Below are 16935 nucleotides of genomic sequence, written 5' to 3' on the forward strand. Positions count from 1 at the left end.
CCCACTCTCCTCTCGGTCTGTTTTAAATCGTGACCCCACTCCCCTCTCGCACTGGTTTATATGGATTCACCGCTCTCCTCTCGCACTGTTTTAAATGGATTCCCCACTCTACTCTCGATCTGTTTCAAATGGTGTCCCCACTCTCCTCTCGCACTGTTTTAAATGTTATCGCACTCTCCTCTCGCACTGTTTTAAATGGATTCGCCACTCTCCTCTCGCACCGTTTTAAATGGATTCCCCACTCACCTCTCGCACTGTTTTAAATGTTGTCCCCACTCTCCTCTCGCACTGTTTGAAATGTTGTCCCACTCTCCACTCGCACTGTTTGAAATGTTGTCCCCACTCTCCTCTCGCACTGTTTTAAATGTTGTCCCCACTCTCCTCTCGCACTGTTTTAAATGTTGTCCCACTCTCCTGTCGCACTGTTTGAAATGTTGTCCCCACTCTCCTCTCGCACTGTTTTAAATGGTGTCCCCACTCTCCTCTCGCACTGTCTTAAATAGTGACCCCACTCTCCTCTCGCACTGTATTAAATGTTGTCCCCACTCTCCTCTCGCACTGTTTTAAATGTTATCCCTCTCTCCTTTCGCACTGTTTTAAATGTTGTCCCCACTCTCCTCTCGCACTGTTTTAAATATTGTCCCCACTCTCCTCTCGCACTGTTTTAAATATTGTCCCCACTCTCCTCTCGCACTGTTTTAAATGGTTTCCCCACTGTCCTCTCGCACTGTTTTGAATGGATTCCCCACTCTCCTCTCGGTCTGTTTTAAATCGTGACCCCACTCTCCTCTTGCTCTGTTTTAAATGCTGTCCCCACTCTCCTCTCGCAGTGTTTTAAATGTTGTCCCCACTCTCCTCTCGCACTGTTTTATGTGGATTCCCCACTCTCCTCTCGCAATGTTTTAAATGTTGTCCCCACTGTCCTCTCCCACTGTTTTATATGGATTCCCCAATCTCCTTTCGAACTGTTTTTAATGTTGTCCCCACTCTCCTCTCGCACTGTTTTAAACGTTGCCCCCACTCTCCTCTCGCACTGTTTTAAGTGTTGTCCCTCTCTCCTCTCGCACTGTTTAAATGTGATCCCCACTCTCCTCTCGCACTGTTTTAAATGGATTCACCGCTCTCCTCTCGCAGTTTTAAATGGATTCCCCACTCTCCTGTCGCCATGTTTTAAATATTGTCCCCTCTCTCCTCTCGCACTGTTTTAAATATTGTCCCCACTCTCCTCTCGCACTGTTTTAAATGTTGTGCCTACCTCCCCTCGCACTGTTTAAATGTGGTCCCCACTTTCCTCTCGCACTGTTTTAAATGTTGTTCCTCTCTCCTCTCGCACTGTTTTAAATGTTGTCCCTCTCTCCCCTCGCACTGTTTAAATGTGGTCCCCACTCTCCTCTCGTACTGTTTTAAATGTTGTCCCACTCTCCTCTCGCACTGTTTTAAATGGATTCACCGCTCTCCTCTCGCACTGTTTTAAATGGATTCGCCACTCTCCTCTCGCACCGTTTTAAATGGATTCCCCACTCACCTCTCGCACTGTTTTAAATGTTGTCCCCACTCTCCTCTCGCACTGTTTTAAATGTTGTCCCACTCTCCACTCGCACTGTTTGAAATGTTGTCCCCACTCTCCTCTCGCACTGTTTTAAATGTGGTCCCCACTCTCCTCTCGCACTGTTTTAAATGTTATCCCTCTCTCCTTTCGCACTGTTTTAAATGTTGTCCCCACTCTCCTCTCGCACTGTTTTAAATATTGTCCCCACTCTCCTCTCGCACTGTTTTAAATATTGTCCCCACTCTCCTCTCGCACTGTTTTAAATGGTTTCCCCACTGTCCTCTCGCACTGTTTTAAATGGATTCCCCACTCTCCTCTCGGTCTGTTTTAAATCGTGACCCCACTCTCCTCTTGCTCTGTTTTAAATGCTGTCCCCACTCTCCTCTCGCAGTGTTTTAAATGTTGTCCCCACTCTCCTCTCGCACTGTTTTATGTGGATTCCCCACTCTCCTCTCGCAATGTTTTAAATGTTGTCCCCACTGTCCTCTCCCACTGTTTTATATGGATTCCCCAATCTCCTCTCGAACTGTTTTTAATGTTGTCCCCACTCTCCTCTCGCACTGTTTTAAACGTTGCCCCCACTCTCCTCTCGCACTGTTTTAAGTGTTGTCCCTCTCTCCTCTCGCACTGTTTAAATGTGATCCCCACTCTCCTCTCGCACTGTTTTAAATGGATTCACCGCTCTCCTCTCGCACTGTTTTAAATGGATTCCCCACTCTCCTCTCGCACCGTTTTAAATGGATTCACCGCTCTCCTCTCGCAGTTTTAAATGGATTCCCCACTCTCCTGTCGCACCGTTTTAAATGGATTCCCCACTCACCTCTCGCACTGTTTTAAATGTTGTCCCACTCTCCTCTCGCACTGTTTGAAATGTTGTCCCCACTCTCCTCTCGCACTGTTTTAAATGTTGTCCCCACTCTCCTCTCGCACTGCTTTAAATGTTGTCCCCACTCTCCTCTCGCACTGTCTTAAATAGTGACCCCACTCTCCTCTCGCACTTGTCTTAAATGTTGTCCCCACTCTTCTCTCGCACTGTTTTAAATGTTATCCCTCTCTCCTTTCGCACTGTTTTAAATATTGTCCCCACTCTCCTCTCGCACTGTTTTAAATATTGTCCCCACTCTCCTCTCGCACTGTTTTAAATATTGTCCCCACTCTCCTCTCGCACTGTTTTAAATGGTTTCCCTACTCTCCTCTCGCACTCTTTTAAATAGATTCGCCACTCTCCTCTCGCACTGTTTTAAATGGATTCCCCACTCACCTCTCGCACTGTTTTAAATGTTGTCCCACTCTCCTCTCGCACTGTTTTAATTGTTGTCCCCACTCTCCTCTAGCACAGTTTTAAATGGTGTCCCCACTCTCTTATCGCACTGTTTCAAATGGTGTACCCACTCTCCTCTCGCACTGTTTTAAATAATGTCCCCACGCTCCTCTCGAACTGTTTTAAATGTTGTTCCCACTCTCCTCTCGGTCTCTTTTAAAACTTGTCCCCACTTTCCTCTCGGTCTGTTTCAAATGTTGTCCTCACTCTCCTCTCGTTCTGTTTTAAATCGTGATCCCACTCTCCTCTCACACTGTTTTAAATGCTGTCCCCACTCTCCTCTCGCACTGTTTCAAATAGTGTCCCCACTATCCTCTCGCAGTGTTTTATATGATACCTCAATCTCCTCTCGCACTGTTTTAAATGTTGTCCCCACTCTCCTCTCGCACTGTTTCAAATGTTGTCCCCACTCTCCTCTCGCACTGTTTTAAATTTTGTCCCCACACTCCTCTCGCAGTGTTTTAAATGTGGTCACCACTTTCCTCTCGCAATGTTTTAAATGTTGTCCGTCTCTCCTCTCGCACTGTTTGAATGTTGTCTCCACTCTCCTCTCGCACTGTTTTAAATGGATTCCCCAGTTTCCTCTCGCACTGATTTAAATGGATTCCCCACTCTCCTCTCGCACTGTTTTAAATGGATTCCCCACTTTCCTCTAGCACTGATTTAAATGGATTCCCCATTCTCTTCTCGCACTGATTTAAATGGATTCCCCACTCTCTTCTCGCACTGATTTAAATGGATTCCCCACTCTCTTCTCGCACTGATTTAAATGGATTCCCCACTCTCTTCTCGCACTGATTTAAATGGATTCCCCACTCTCTTCTCGCACTGATTTAAATGGATTCCCCACTCTCCTCTAGGTCTGTTTAAAATGTTGTCCTCACTCTCCTCTCGCACTGGTTAAAATGTTGTCCGTCTCTCCTGTCGCACTGCTTTAAATTTTGTCCCCACTCTCCTCTCGCACTGTTTTAAATGTTGTCCCCACTCTCCTCTCGCACTGTTTTAAATTTTGTCCCCACTCTTCTCTCGCAATGTTTTAAATGTTGTCCCACTCTCCTCTCGCAATGTTTCAAATGTTGTCCCCTCTCCTCTCGCACTGTTTTAAATGGATTCCCCACTCTCCTCTCGCACTGTTTTAAATGTTGTCCCCACATTCCTCTCGCACTGTTTTAAATATTGTCCCCACTCTCCTCTCGCCCTGTTTTAAATGTTGTCCCCACTCTCCTCTCGCACTGTTTTAAATGTTGTTCCCACTCTCCTCTCGCACTCTTTTAAATGTTGTTCCCACACTCCTCTCGCACTGTTTTAAATGTTGTCCCTCTCTCCTCTCGCACTGTTTTAAATGTTGTCCCCACTCTCCTCTCGCACTGTTTTAAATGTTGTCCCCACTCTCCTCTCGCACTTTTTTAAATGTTGTTCCCACTCTCCTCTCGAACTGTTTTAAATGTTGTTCCCACTCTCCTCTCGCACTGTTTTAAATGTTGTCCCCACATTCCTCTCGCACTGTTTTAAATATTGTCCCGACTCTCCTCTCGCACTGTTTTAAATGGTGTCCCCACTCTCCTCTCGCACTGTTTTAAAAGGTGTCCCCACTCTCCTCTCGCACTGTTTTAAATGGTGTCCCCACTCTCCTCTCGCACTGTTTTAAATGTTGTCCCCACTCTCCTCTCGCACTGTTTTAAATGTTGTCCCCACTCTCCTCTCGGTCTGTTTTAAATCGTGACCCCACTCCCCTCTCGCACTGGTTTATATGGATTCACCGCTCTCCTCTCGCACTGTTTTAAATGGATTCCCCACTCTACTCTCGAACTGTTTCAAATGGTGTCCCCACTCTCCTCTCGCACTGTTTTAAATGTTGTCGCACTCTCCTCTCGCACTGTTTGAAATGTTGTCCCCACTCTCCTCTCGCACTGTTTCAAATGTTGTCCCCACTCTCCTCTCGCACCGTTTTAAATGGATTCCCCACTCACCTCTCGCACTCTTTTAAATGTTGTCCCCACTCTCCTCTCGCACTGTTTTAAATATTGTCCCCACTCTCCTCTCGCACCGTTTTAAATGGATTCCCCACTCTCCTTTTGCACTGTTTTAAATGTTGTCCCCACTCACCTCTCGCACTGTTTTAAATGGTGTCCCCACTCTCCTCTCACACTGTTTTAAATGGTGTCCCCACTCTCCTCTCGCACTGTTTTCAACGTTGTCCCAATCTCCTCTCGCAATGTTTTAAATGGTGTCACCGCTCTCCTCTCGCACTGTTTTAAATGGTTTCCCCACTCTCCTCTCGCTATGTTTTAAATGTTGTCCCCACTCTCCTCTCGCACTGTTTTAAAAGGTTTCCCCGCTCTCCTCTCGCTCTGTTTTAAATGGTTTCCCCACTCTCCTCTCGCCATGTTTTAAATATTGTCCCCTCTCTCCTCTCGCACTGTTTTAAATATTGTCCCCACTCTCCTCTCGCACTGTTTTAAATATTGTCCCCACTCTCCTCTCGCACTGTTTTAAATGTTGTCCCTCTCTCCCCTCGCACTGTTTAAATGTGGTCCCCACTCTCCTCTCGCACTGTTTTAAATGTTGTCCCACTCTCCTCTCGCACTGTTTTAAATGGATTCACCGCTCTCCTCTCGCACTGTTTTAAATGGATTCGCCACTCTCCTCTCGCACCGTTTTAAATGGATTCCCCACTCACCTCTCGCACTGTTTTAAATGTTGTCCCCACTCTCCTCTCGCACTGTTTTAAATGTTGTCCCACTCTCCTCTCGCACTGTTTTAAATGATGTCTCCACTCTCCTCTCGCACTGTTTTAAATGGTGTCCCACTCTCCTCTCGCACTGTTTTAAATGATGTCCCACTCTCCCCTCACACTGTTTTAAATGGTGTCCCCACTCTCCTCTCGCACTGTCTTAAATAGTGACCCCACTCTCCTCTCGCACTGTCTTAAATGTTGTCCCCACTCTCCTCTCGCACTGTTTTAAATGGTGTCCCACTCTCCCCTCACACTGTTTTAAATGGTGTCCCCACTCTCCTCTCACACTGTCTTAAATAGTGACCCCACTCTCCTCTCGCACTGTCTTAAATATTGTCCCCACTCTCCTCTCGCACTGTTTTAAATGGTTTCCCCACTGTCCTCTCGCACTGTTTTAAATGGATTCCCCACTCTCCTCTCGGTCTGTTTTAAATCGTGACCCCACTCTCCTCTTGCTCTGTTTTAAATGCTGTCCCCACTCTCCTCTCGCAGTGTTTTAAATGTTGTCCCCACTCTCCTCTCGCACTGTTTTATGTGGATTCCCCACTCTCCTCTCGCAATGTTTTAAATGTTGTCCCCACTCTCCTCTCCCACTGTTTTATATGGATTCCCCAATCTCCTCTCGAACTGTTTTTAATGTTGTCCCCACTCTCCTCTCGCACTGTTTTAAACGTTGCCCCCACTCTCCTCTCGCACTGTTTTAAGTGTTGTCCCTCTCTCCTCTCGCACTGTTTAAATGTGATCCCCACTCTCCTCTCGCACTGTTTTAAATGGATTCACCGCTCTCCTCTCGCACTGTTTTAAATGGATTCCCCACTCTCCTCTCGCACCGTTTTAAATGGATTCACCGCTCTCCTCTCGCAGTTTTAAATGGATTCCCTCTCACCTCTCGCACTGTTTTAAATGTTGTCCCACTCTCCTCTCGCACTGTTTGAAATGTTGTCCCCACTCTCCGCTCGCACTGTTTGAAATGTTGTCCCCACTCTCCTCTCGCACTGTTTTAAATGGTGTCCCCATCTTCCTCTCGCACTGCTTTAAATGGTGTCCCCACTCTCCTCTCGCACTGTCTTAAATAGTGACCCCACTCTCCTCTCGCACTGTCTTAAATGTTGTCCCCACTCTTCTCTCGCACTGTTTTAAATGTTATCCCTCTCTCCTTTCGCACTGTTTTAAATGTTGTCCCCACTCTCCTCTCGCACTGTTTTAAATATTGTCCCCATTCTCCTCTCGCACTGTTTTAAATATTGTCCCCACTCTCCTCTCGCACTGTTTTAAATGGTTTCCCTACTCTCCTCTCGCACTCTTTTAAATAGATTCGCCACTCTCCTCTCGCACTGTTTTAAATGGATTCCCCACTCACCTCTCGCACTGTTTTAAATGTTGTCCCACTCTCCTCTCGCACTGTTTTAAATGTTGTCACCACTCTCCTCTCACACTGTTTTTTGTGGATTCCCCACTCTCCTCTCGGACTTTTTTAAATGTTGTCCACACTCTCCTCTCTCACTGTTTTAAATTTGTCACCACTCTCCTCTCGCACTGTTTTATGTGGATTCCCCACTCTCCTCTCGGACTGTTTTAAATGTTGTCCACACTCTCCTCTCGCACTGTTTTATATGGATTCCCCACTTTCCTCTCGCACTGATTTATATGGATTCCCCACTTTCCTCTCGCACTGTTTTAAGTTGATTCGCCACTCTGCTCTCGCACTGTTTTAAATGGATCCCCACTATCCTCTCGGTCTGTTTAAAATGTTGTCCCCACTGTCCTCTCGGTCTCTTTTAAATGTTGTCCCCACTTTCCTCTCGGTCTGTTTTAAATCGTGACCCCACTCTCCTCTCGCTCTGTTTTAAATGCGGTCCCCACTCTCCTCTCGCATTGTTTTATATGATACCACAATCTCCTCTCGCACTGTTTTAAATAATGTCCCCACGCTCCTCTCGAACTGTTTTAAATGTTGTCCCCTCTCTCCACTCGCACTGTTTTAAATGTTGTTCCCACTCTCCTCTCGGTCTCTTTTAAAAGTTGTCCCCACTTTCCTCTCGGTCTGTTTTAAATGTTGTCCTCACTCTACTCTCGTTCTGTTTTAAATCGTGATCCCACTCTCCTCTCACACTGTTTTAAATGCTGTCCCCACTCTCCTCTCGCACTGTTTCAAATAGTGTCCCCACTATCCTCTCGCAGTGTTTTATATGATACCTCAATCTCCTCTCGCACTGTTTTAAATGTTGTCCCCACTCTCCTCTCGCACTGTTTTATGTGGATTCCCACTCTCCTCTCGCAATGTTTTAAATGTTGTCCCCACTCTCCTCTCGCACTGTTTTATATGGATTCCCCACTCTCCACTCGCACTGTTTCAAATGGTGTGACCACTCTCCTCTCGCACTGTTTTAAATGTTGTCCCCACTCTCCTCTCGCACTGTTTTATGTGGATTCCCCACTCTCCTCTTGCACTGTTTTAAATGTTGTCCCCACTCTCCTCTCGCACTGTTTCAAATGGTGTCCCCACTCTCCTCTCGCACTGTTTTAAATGTTGTCGCACTCTCCTCTCGCACTGTTTGAAATGTTGTCCCCACTCTCCTCTCGCACTGTTTCAAATGTTGTCCCCACTCTCCTCTCGCACCGTTTTAAATGGATTCCCCACTCACCTCTCGCACTCTTTTAAATGTTGTCCCCACTCTCCTCTCGCACTGTTTTAAATATTGTCCCCACTCTCCTCTCGCACCGTTTTAAATGGATTCCCCACTCTCCTTTTGCACTGTTTTAAATGTTGTCCCCACTCACCTCTCGCACTGTTTTAAATGGTGTCCCCACTCTCCTCTCACACTGTTTTAAATGGTGTCCCCACTCTCCTCTCGCACTGTTTTCAACGTTGTCCCAATCTCCTCTCGCAATGTTTTAAATGGTGTCACCGCTCTCCTCTCGCACTGTTTTAAATGGTTTCCCCACTCTCCTCTCGCTATGTTTTAAATGTTGTCCCCACTCTCCTCTCGCACTGTTTTAAAAGGTTTCCCCGCTCTCCTCTCGCTCTGTTTTAAATGGTTTCCCCACTCTCCTCTCGCCATGTTTTAAATATTGTCCCCTCTCTCCTCTCGCACTGTTTTAAATATTGTCCCCACTCTCCTCTCGCACTGTTTTAAATATTGTCCCCACTCTCCTCTCGCACTGTTTTAAATGTTGTCCCTCTCTCCCCTCGCACTGTTTAAATGTGGTCCCCACTCTCCTCTCGCACTGTTTTAAATGTTGTCCCACTCTCCTCTCGCACTGTTTTAAATGGATTCACCGCTCTCCTCTCGCACTGTTTTAAATGGATTCGCCACTCTCCTCTCGCACCGTTTTAAATGGATTCCCCACTCACCTCTCGCACTGTTTTAAATGTTGTCCCCACTCTCCTCTCGCACTGTTTTAAATGTTGTCCCACTCTCCACTCGCACTGTTTGAAATATTGTCCCCACTCTCCTCTCGCACTGTTTTAAATGTTGTCCCCACTCTCCTCTCGCACTGTTTTGAATGTTGTCCCACTCTCCTCTCGCACTGTTTGAAATGTTGTCCCCACTCTCCTCTCGCAGTGTTTTAAATGTTGTCCCACTCTCCTCTCGCACTGTTTTAAATGATGTCTCCACTCTCCTCTCGCACTGTTTTAAATGGTGTCCCACTCTCCTCTCGCACTGTTTTAAATGATGTCCCACTCTCCCCTCACACTGTTTTAAATGGTGTCCCCACTCTCCTCTCGCACTGTCTTAAATAGTGACCGCACTCTCCTCTCGCACTGTCTTAAATGTTGTCCCCACTCTCCTCTCGCACTGTTTTAAATGGTGTCCCACTCTCCCCTCACACTGTTTTAAATGGTGTCCCCACTCTCCTCTCACACTGTCTTAAATAGTGACCCCACTCTCCTCTCGCACTGTCTTAAATATTGTCCCCACTCTCCTCTCGCACTGTTTTAAATGGTTTCCCCACTGTCCTCTCGCACTGTTTTAAATGGATTCCCCACTCTCCTCTCGGTCTGTTTTAAATCGTGACCCCACTCTCCTCTTGCTCTGTTTTAAATGCTGTCCCCACTCTCCTCTCGCAGTGTTTTAAATGTTGTCCCCACTCTCCTCTCGCACTGTTTTATGTGGATTCCCCACTCTCCTCTCGCAATGTTTTAAATGTTGTCCCCACTCTCCTCTCCCACTGTTTTATATGGATTCCCCAATCTCCTCTCGAACTGTTTTTAATGTTGTCCCCACTCTCCTCTCGCACTGTTTTAAACGTTGCCCCCACTCTCCTCTCGCACTGTTTTAAGTGTTGTCCCTCTCTCCTCTCGCACTGTTTAAATGTGATCCCCACTCTCCTCTCGCACTGTTTTAAATGGATTCACCGCTCTCCTCTCGCACTGTTTTAAATGGATTCCCCACTCTCCTCTCGCACCGTTTTAAATGGATTCACCGCTCTCCTCTCGCAGTTTTAAATGGATTCCCTCTCACCTCTCGCACTGTTTTAAATGTTGTCCCACTCTCCTCTCGCACTGTTTGAAATGTTGTCCCCACTCTCCGCTCGCACTGTTTGAAATGTTGTCCCCACTCTCCTCTCGCACTGTTTTAAATGGTGTCCCCATCTTCCTCTCGCACTGCTTTAAATGGTGTCCCCACTCTCCTCTCGCACTGTCTTAAATAGTGACCCCACTCTCCTCTCGCACTGTTTTAAATATTGTCCCCACTCTCCTCTCGCACTGTTTTAAATGGTTTCCCTACTCTCCTCTCGCACTCTTTTAAATAGATTCGCCACTCTCCTCTCGCACTGTTTTAAATGGATTCCCCACTCACCTCTCGCACTGTTTTAAATGTTGTCCCACTCTCCTCTCGCACTGTTTTAAATGTTGTCACCACTCTCCTCTCACACTGTTTTTTGTGGATTCCCCACTCTCCTCTCGGACTTTTTTAAATGTTGTCCACACTCTCCTCTCTCACTGTTTTAAATTTGTCACCACTCTCCTCTCGCACTGTTTTATGTGGATTCCCCACTCTCCTCTCGGACTGTTTTAAATGTTGTCCACACTCTCCTCTCGCACTGTTTTATATGGATTCCCCACTTTCCTCTCGCACTGATTTATATGGATTCCCCACTTTCCTCTCGCACTGTTTTAAGTTGATTCGCCACTCTGCTCTCGCACTGTTTTAAATGGATCCCCACTATCCTCTCGGTCTGTTTAAAATGTTGTCCCCACTGTCCTCTCGGTCTCTTTTAAATGTTGTCCCCACTTGCCTCTCGGTCTGTTTTAAATCGTGACCCCACTCTCCTCTCGCTCTGTTTTAAATGCGGTCCCCACTCTCCTCTCGCATTGTTTTATATGATACCACAATCTCCTCTCGCACTGTTTTAAATAATGTCCCCACGCTCCTCTCGAACTGTTTTAAATGTTGTCCCCTCTCTCCACTCGCACTGTTTTAAATGTTGTTCCCACTCTCCTCTCGGTCTCTTTTAAAAGTTGTCCCCACTTTCCTCTCGGTCTGTTTTAAATGTTGTCCTCACTCTACTCTCGTTCTGTTTTAAATCGTGATCCCACTCTCCTCTCACACTGTTTTAAATGCTGTCCCCACTCTCCTCTCGCACTGTTTCAAATAGTGTCCCCACTATCCTCTCGCAGTGTTTTATATGATACCTCAATCTCCTCTCGCACTGTTTTAAATGTTGTCCCCACTCTCCTCTCGCACTGTTTTATGTGGATTCCCACTCTCCTCTCGCAATGTTTTAAATGTTGTCCCCACTCTCCTCTCGCACTGTTTTATATGGATTCCCCACTCTCCACTCGCACTGTTTCAAATGGTGTGACCACTCTCCTCTCGCACTGTTTTAAATGTTGTCCCCACTCTCCTCTCGCACTGTTTTATGTGGATTCCCCACTCTCCTCTTGCACTGTTTTAAATGTTGTCCCCACTCTCCTCTCGCACTGTTTCAAATGGTGTCCCCACTCTCCTCTTGCACTGTTTTAAATGTTGTCCGCACACTCCTCTCGCAGTGTTTTAAATGTGGTCACCACTTTCCTCTCACAATGTTTTAAATGTTGTCCGTCTCTCCTCTCGCACTGTTTGAATGTTGTCTCCACTCTCCTCTCGCACTGTTTTAAATGGATTCCCCAGTTTCCTCTCGTACTGATTTAAATGGATTCCCCACTCTCCTCTCGCACTGCTTTAAATGGATTCCCCACTTTCCTCTAGCACTGATTTAAATGGATTCCCCACTCTCTTCTCGCACTGTTTTAAATGGATTCCCCACTCTCCTCTAGGTCTGTTTTAAATGTTGTCCTCACTCTCCTCTCGCACTGTTTTAAATGGTGTACCCACTCTCCTCTCGCACTGTTTTAAATGTTGTCCCGACTCTCCTCTCGCACTGTTTTAAATTTTGTCCCCACTCTTCTCTCGCAATGTTTTAAATGTTGTCCCACTCTCCTCTCGCAATGTTTCAAATGTTGTCCCCTCTCCTCTCGCACTGTTTTAAATGGATTCCCCACTCTCCTCTCGCACTGTTTTAAATGTTGTCCCCACATTCCTCTCGCACTGTTTTAAATATTGTCCCCACTCTCCTCTCGTCCTGTTTTAAATGTTGTCCCCACTCTCCTCTCGCACTGTTTTAAATGTTGTTCCCACTCTCCTCTCGCACTCTTTTAAATGTTGTTCCCACACTCCTCTCGCACTGTTTTAAATGTTGTCCCCACTCTCCTCTCGCACTGTTTTAAATGTTGTTCCCACTCTCATCTCGAACTGTTTTAAATGTTGTTCCCACTCTCCTCTCGCACTGTTTTAAATGTTGTCCCCACATTCCTCTCGCACTGTTTTAAATATTGTCCCCACTCTCCTCTCGCACTGTTTTAAATGTTGTTCCCACTCTCCTCTCGCACTGTTTTAAAAGGTGTCCCCACTCTCCTCTCGCACTGTTTTAAATGTTGTCCCCACTCTCCTCTCGCACTGTTTTAAATGGTGTCCCCACTCTCCTCTCGCACTGTTTTAAATGGTGGCCCCACTCTCCGCTCGCAATGTTTTAAATGTCGTTCCCACTCTCCTCTCGCACTGTTTTAAATAGATTCCCCACTCTCCTCTCGCACTGTTTAAAATGGTGTCCGCACTCTCCTCTCGCACTGTTTTAAATGGTGTCCCCACTCTCCTCTCGCACTGTTTTAAATGTTGTCCCTCTCTCCTCTCGCACTGTTTTATATGTTGTCCCCACTCTCCTCTCGGCCTGTTTTAAATCGTGACCCCACTCCCCTCTCGCACTGGTTTATATGGATTCACCGCTCTCCTCTCGCACTGTTTTAAATGGATTCCCCACTCTACTCTCGAAGTGTTTCAAATGGTGTCCCCACTCTCCTCTCGCACTGTTTTAAATGTTGTCGCACTCTCCTCTCGCACTGTTTAAAATGGATTCACCGCTCTCCTCTCGCACTGTTTTAAATGGATTCGCCACTCTCCTCTCGCACCGTTTTAAATGGATTCCCCACTCACCTCTCGCACTGTTTTAAATGTTGTCCCCACTCTCCTCTCGCACTGTTTGAAATGTTGTCCCACTCTCCACTCGCACTGTTTGAAATGTTGTCCCCACTCTCCTCTCGCACTGTTTTAAATGTTGTCCCCACTCTCCTCTCGCACTGTTTTAAATGTTGTCCCACTCTCCTCTCGCACTGTTTGAAATGTTGTCCCCACTCTCCTCTCGCACTGTTTTAAATGTTGTCCCACTCTCCTCTCGCACTGTTTTAAATGATGTCTCCACTCTTCTCTCGCACTGTTTCAAATGGTGTCCCACTCTCCTCTCGCACTGTTTTAAATGGTGTCCCACTCGCCCCTCACACTGTTTTAAATGGTGTCCCCACTCTCCTCTCGCACTGTCTTAAATAGTGACCCCACTCTCCTCTCGCACTGTATTAAATGTTGTCCCCACTCTCCTCTCGCACTGTTTTAAATGTTATCCCTCTCTCCTTTCGCACTGTTTTAAATGTTGTCCCCACTCTCCTCTCGCACTGTTTTAAATATTGTCCCCACTCTCCTCTCGCACTGTTTTAAATATTGTCCCCACTCTCCTCTCGCACTGTTTTAAATGGTTTCCCCACTGTCCTCTCGCACTGTTTTGAATGGATTCCCCACTCTCCTCTCGGTCTGTTTTAAATCGTGACCCCACTCTCCTCTTGCTCTGTTTTAAATGCTGTCCCCACTCTCCTCTCGCAGTGTTTTAAATGTTGTCCCCACTCTCCTCTCGCACTGTTTTATGTGGATTCCCCAATCTCCTCTCGAACTGTTTTTAATGTTGTCCCCACTCTCCTCTCGCACTGTTTTAAACGTTGCCCCCACTCTCCTCTCGCACTGTTTTAAGTGTTGTCCCTCTCTCCTCTCGCACTGTTTAAATGTGATCCCCACTCTCCTCTCGCACTGTTTTAAATGGATTCACCGCTCTCCTCTCGCAGTTTTAAATGGATTCCCCACTCTCCTGTCGCCATGTTTTAAATATTGTCCCCTCTCTCCTCTCGCACTGTTTTAAATATTGTCCCCACTCTCCTCTCGCACTGTTTTAAATATTGTCCCCACTCTCCTCTCGTACTGTTTTAAATGTTGTCCCACTCTCCTCTCGCACTGTTTTAAATGGATTCACCGCTCTCCTCTCGCACTGTTTTAAATGGATTCGCCACTCTCCTCACGCACCGTTTTAAATGGATTCCCCACTCACCTCTCGCACTGTTTTAAATGTTGTCCCCACTCTCCTCTCGCACTGTTTTAAATGTTGTCCCACTCTCCACTCGCACTGTTTGAAATGTTGTCCCCACTCTCCTCTCGCACTGTTTTAAATGTGGTCCCCACTCTCCTCTCGCACTGTTTTAAATGTTATCCCTCTCTCCTTTCGCACTGTTTTAAATGTTGTCCCCACTCTCCTCTCGCACTGTTTTAAATATTGTCCCCACTCTCCTCTCGCACTGTTTTAAATATTGTCCCCACTCTCCTCTCGCACTGTTTTAAATGGTTTCCCCACTGTCCTCTCGCACTGTTTTAAATGGATTCCCCACTCTCCTCTCGGTCTGTTTTAAATCGTGACCCCACTCTCCTCTTGCTCTGTTTTAAATGCTGTCCCCACTCTCCTCTCGCAGTGTTTTAAATGTTGTCCCCACTCTCCTCTCGCACTGTTTTATGTGGATTCCCCACTCTCCTCTCGCAATGTTTTAAATGTTGTCCCCACTGTCCTCTCCCACTGTTTTATATGGATTCCCCAATCTCGTCTCGAACTGTTTTTAATGTTGTCCCCACTCTCCTCTCGCACTGTTTTAAACGTTGCCCCCACTCTCCTCTCGCACTGTTTTAAGTGTTGTCCCTCTCTCCTCTCGCACTGTTTAAATGTGATCCCCACTCTCCTCTCGCACTGTTTTAAATGGTGTCCCCAATCTCCTCTCGCACTATTTTAAATGTTATCCCTCTCTCCTCTCGCACTGTTTTAAATGTTGTCCCCACTCTCCCCTAGCACTCTTTTAAATGCTGTCCCCACACTCCTCTCGCACTGTTTTAAATGTTATCCCTCTCTCTTCTCGCAATGTTTTAAATGTTATCTGTCTCTCCTCTCGCACTGTTTTAAATGTTAACTCTTTCTCCTCTCGCACTGTTTTAAATGTTAACCCTCTCTCCTCTCGCTCTGTTTTAAATGTTGTCCCCACTCTCCCCTCGCACTGTTTTAAATGCTGTCCCCACACTCCTCTCGCACTGTTTTAAATGTTATCCCTCTCTCCTCGCGCACAGTTTTAAATGTTGTCCCCACTCTCCCCTCGCACTGTTTTAAATGCTGTCCCCACACTCCTCTCGCACTGTTTTAAATGTTATCCCTCTCTCCTCGCGCACTGTTTTAAATGTTGTCCCCACTCTCCCCTTGCACTGTTTTAAATGTTGTCCCCACTCTCCCCTCGCACTGTTTTAAATGCTGTCCCCACTTTCCTCTTGCACTGTTTTAAAAGTTATCCCTCTCTCCTCTCGCACTGTTTTAAATTTTATCTCTCTCTCCTCTCGCACTGTTTTAAATGTTATCCCTCTCTCCTCTCGCACTGTTTTAAATGTTGTCCACACTCTCACCTCGCACTGTTTTAAATGCTGTCCCCACTCTCCTCTCGCACTGTTTTAATTGTTGTCCCCACTCTCCTCTCGCACTGTTTTAAATATTGTCCCCACTCTCCTCTCGCACTGTTTTTAATATTGTCCCCACTCTCCTCTCGCACTGTTTTAATTGTTGTCCCCACTCTCCTCTCGCACTGTTTTAAATATTGTTCCCACTCTCCTCTCGCACTGTTTTTAATATTGTCCCCACTCTCCTCTCGCACTGTTTTAAATGTTATCCCTCTCTCCTCTCGCTCTGTTTTAAATGTTCTCCCCACTTTCCTCTCGCACTGTTTTAAATGGATTCCCCACTCTCCTCTCGCACTGTTTAAAATGTTCTCCCCACTCTCCTCTCGTACTGTTTTAAATATTGTCCCCGCTCTCCTCTCGCACTGTTTTAAATGGTTTCCCCTCTCTCCTCTCGCACTGGTTTAAATGTTGTCCTCACTCTCCTCTCGCACTGTTTTAAATATTGTCCCCACTCTCCTCTCGCACTGTTTTAAATGTGGTCCCCACTTTCCTCTCGCACTGTTTTAAATGTTGTCCCCACTTTCCTCTCGCACTGTTTTAAATGTTGTCCCCACTCTCCTCTCGCACTGTTTTAAATGTCATCCCTCTCTCCTTTCGCACTGTTTTAAATGTTATCCCTCTCTCCTTTCGCACAGTTTTAAATATTGTCTCCACTCTCCTCTCGCACTGTTTTAAATGTCATCCCTCTCTCCTTTCGCACTGTTTTAAATGTTGTCCCCACTCTCCTCTCGCACTGTTTTAAATGCTATCCCTCTCTCCTCTCGCACTGTTTTAAATGTTATCCTTCTCTCCTCTCGCACTGTTTTAAATTTTGTCCCCAGTCTCCTCTCGCACTGTTTTAAATGTTGTCCCCACTCTCCTCTCGCACTCTTTTGAATGTTATCCCTCTCTCCTCACGCACTGTTTTAAATGTTGTCCACACTCACCTCTCACTCTGTTTTAAATGTTATCCCTCTCTCCTCTCGCACTGTTTTGAATGTTATCTCTCTCTCCTCTCGCACTGTTTTAAATGTTATCCCTCTCTCCTCTCTCACTGTTTTAAATGTTATCCCTCTCTCCTCGCTCACTGTTTTAAATGTTATCCCTCTCTCCTCTCGCACTGTTTTAATTGTTGTCCCCACTCTCCTCTCGCACTGTTTTAAATGTTCTCCCCACTCTCCTCTCGCACTGTTTTAAATGATGTCCCCACTCTCCTCTCGCACTG

The sequence above is a fragment of the Cetorhinus maximus genome, chromosome 11 (genome assembly GCF_964194155.1).
Source record: "Cetorhinus maximus chromosome 11, sCetMax3.hap1.1, whole genome shotgun sequence".
NCBI classification, from domain to species: domain Eukaryota; kingdom Metazoa; phylum Chordata; class Chondrichthyes; order Lamniformes; family Cetorhinidae; genus Cetorhinus; species Cetorhinus maximus.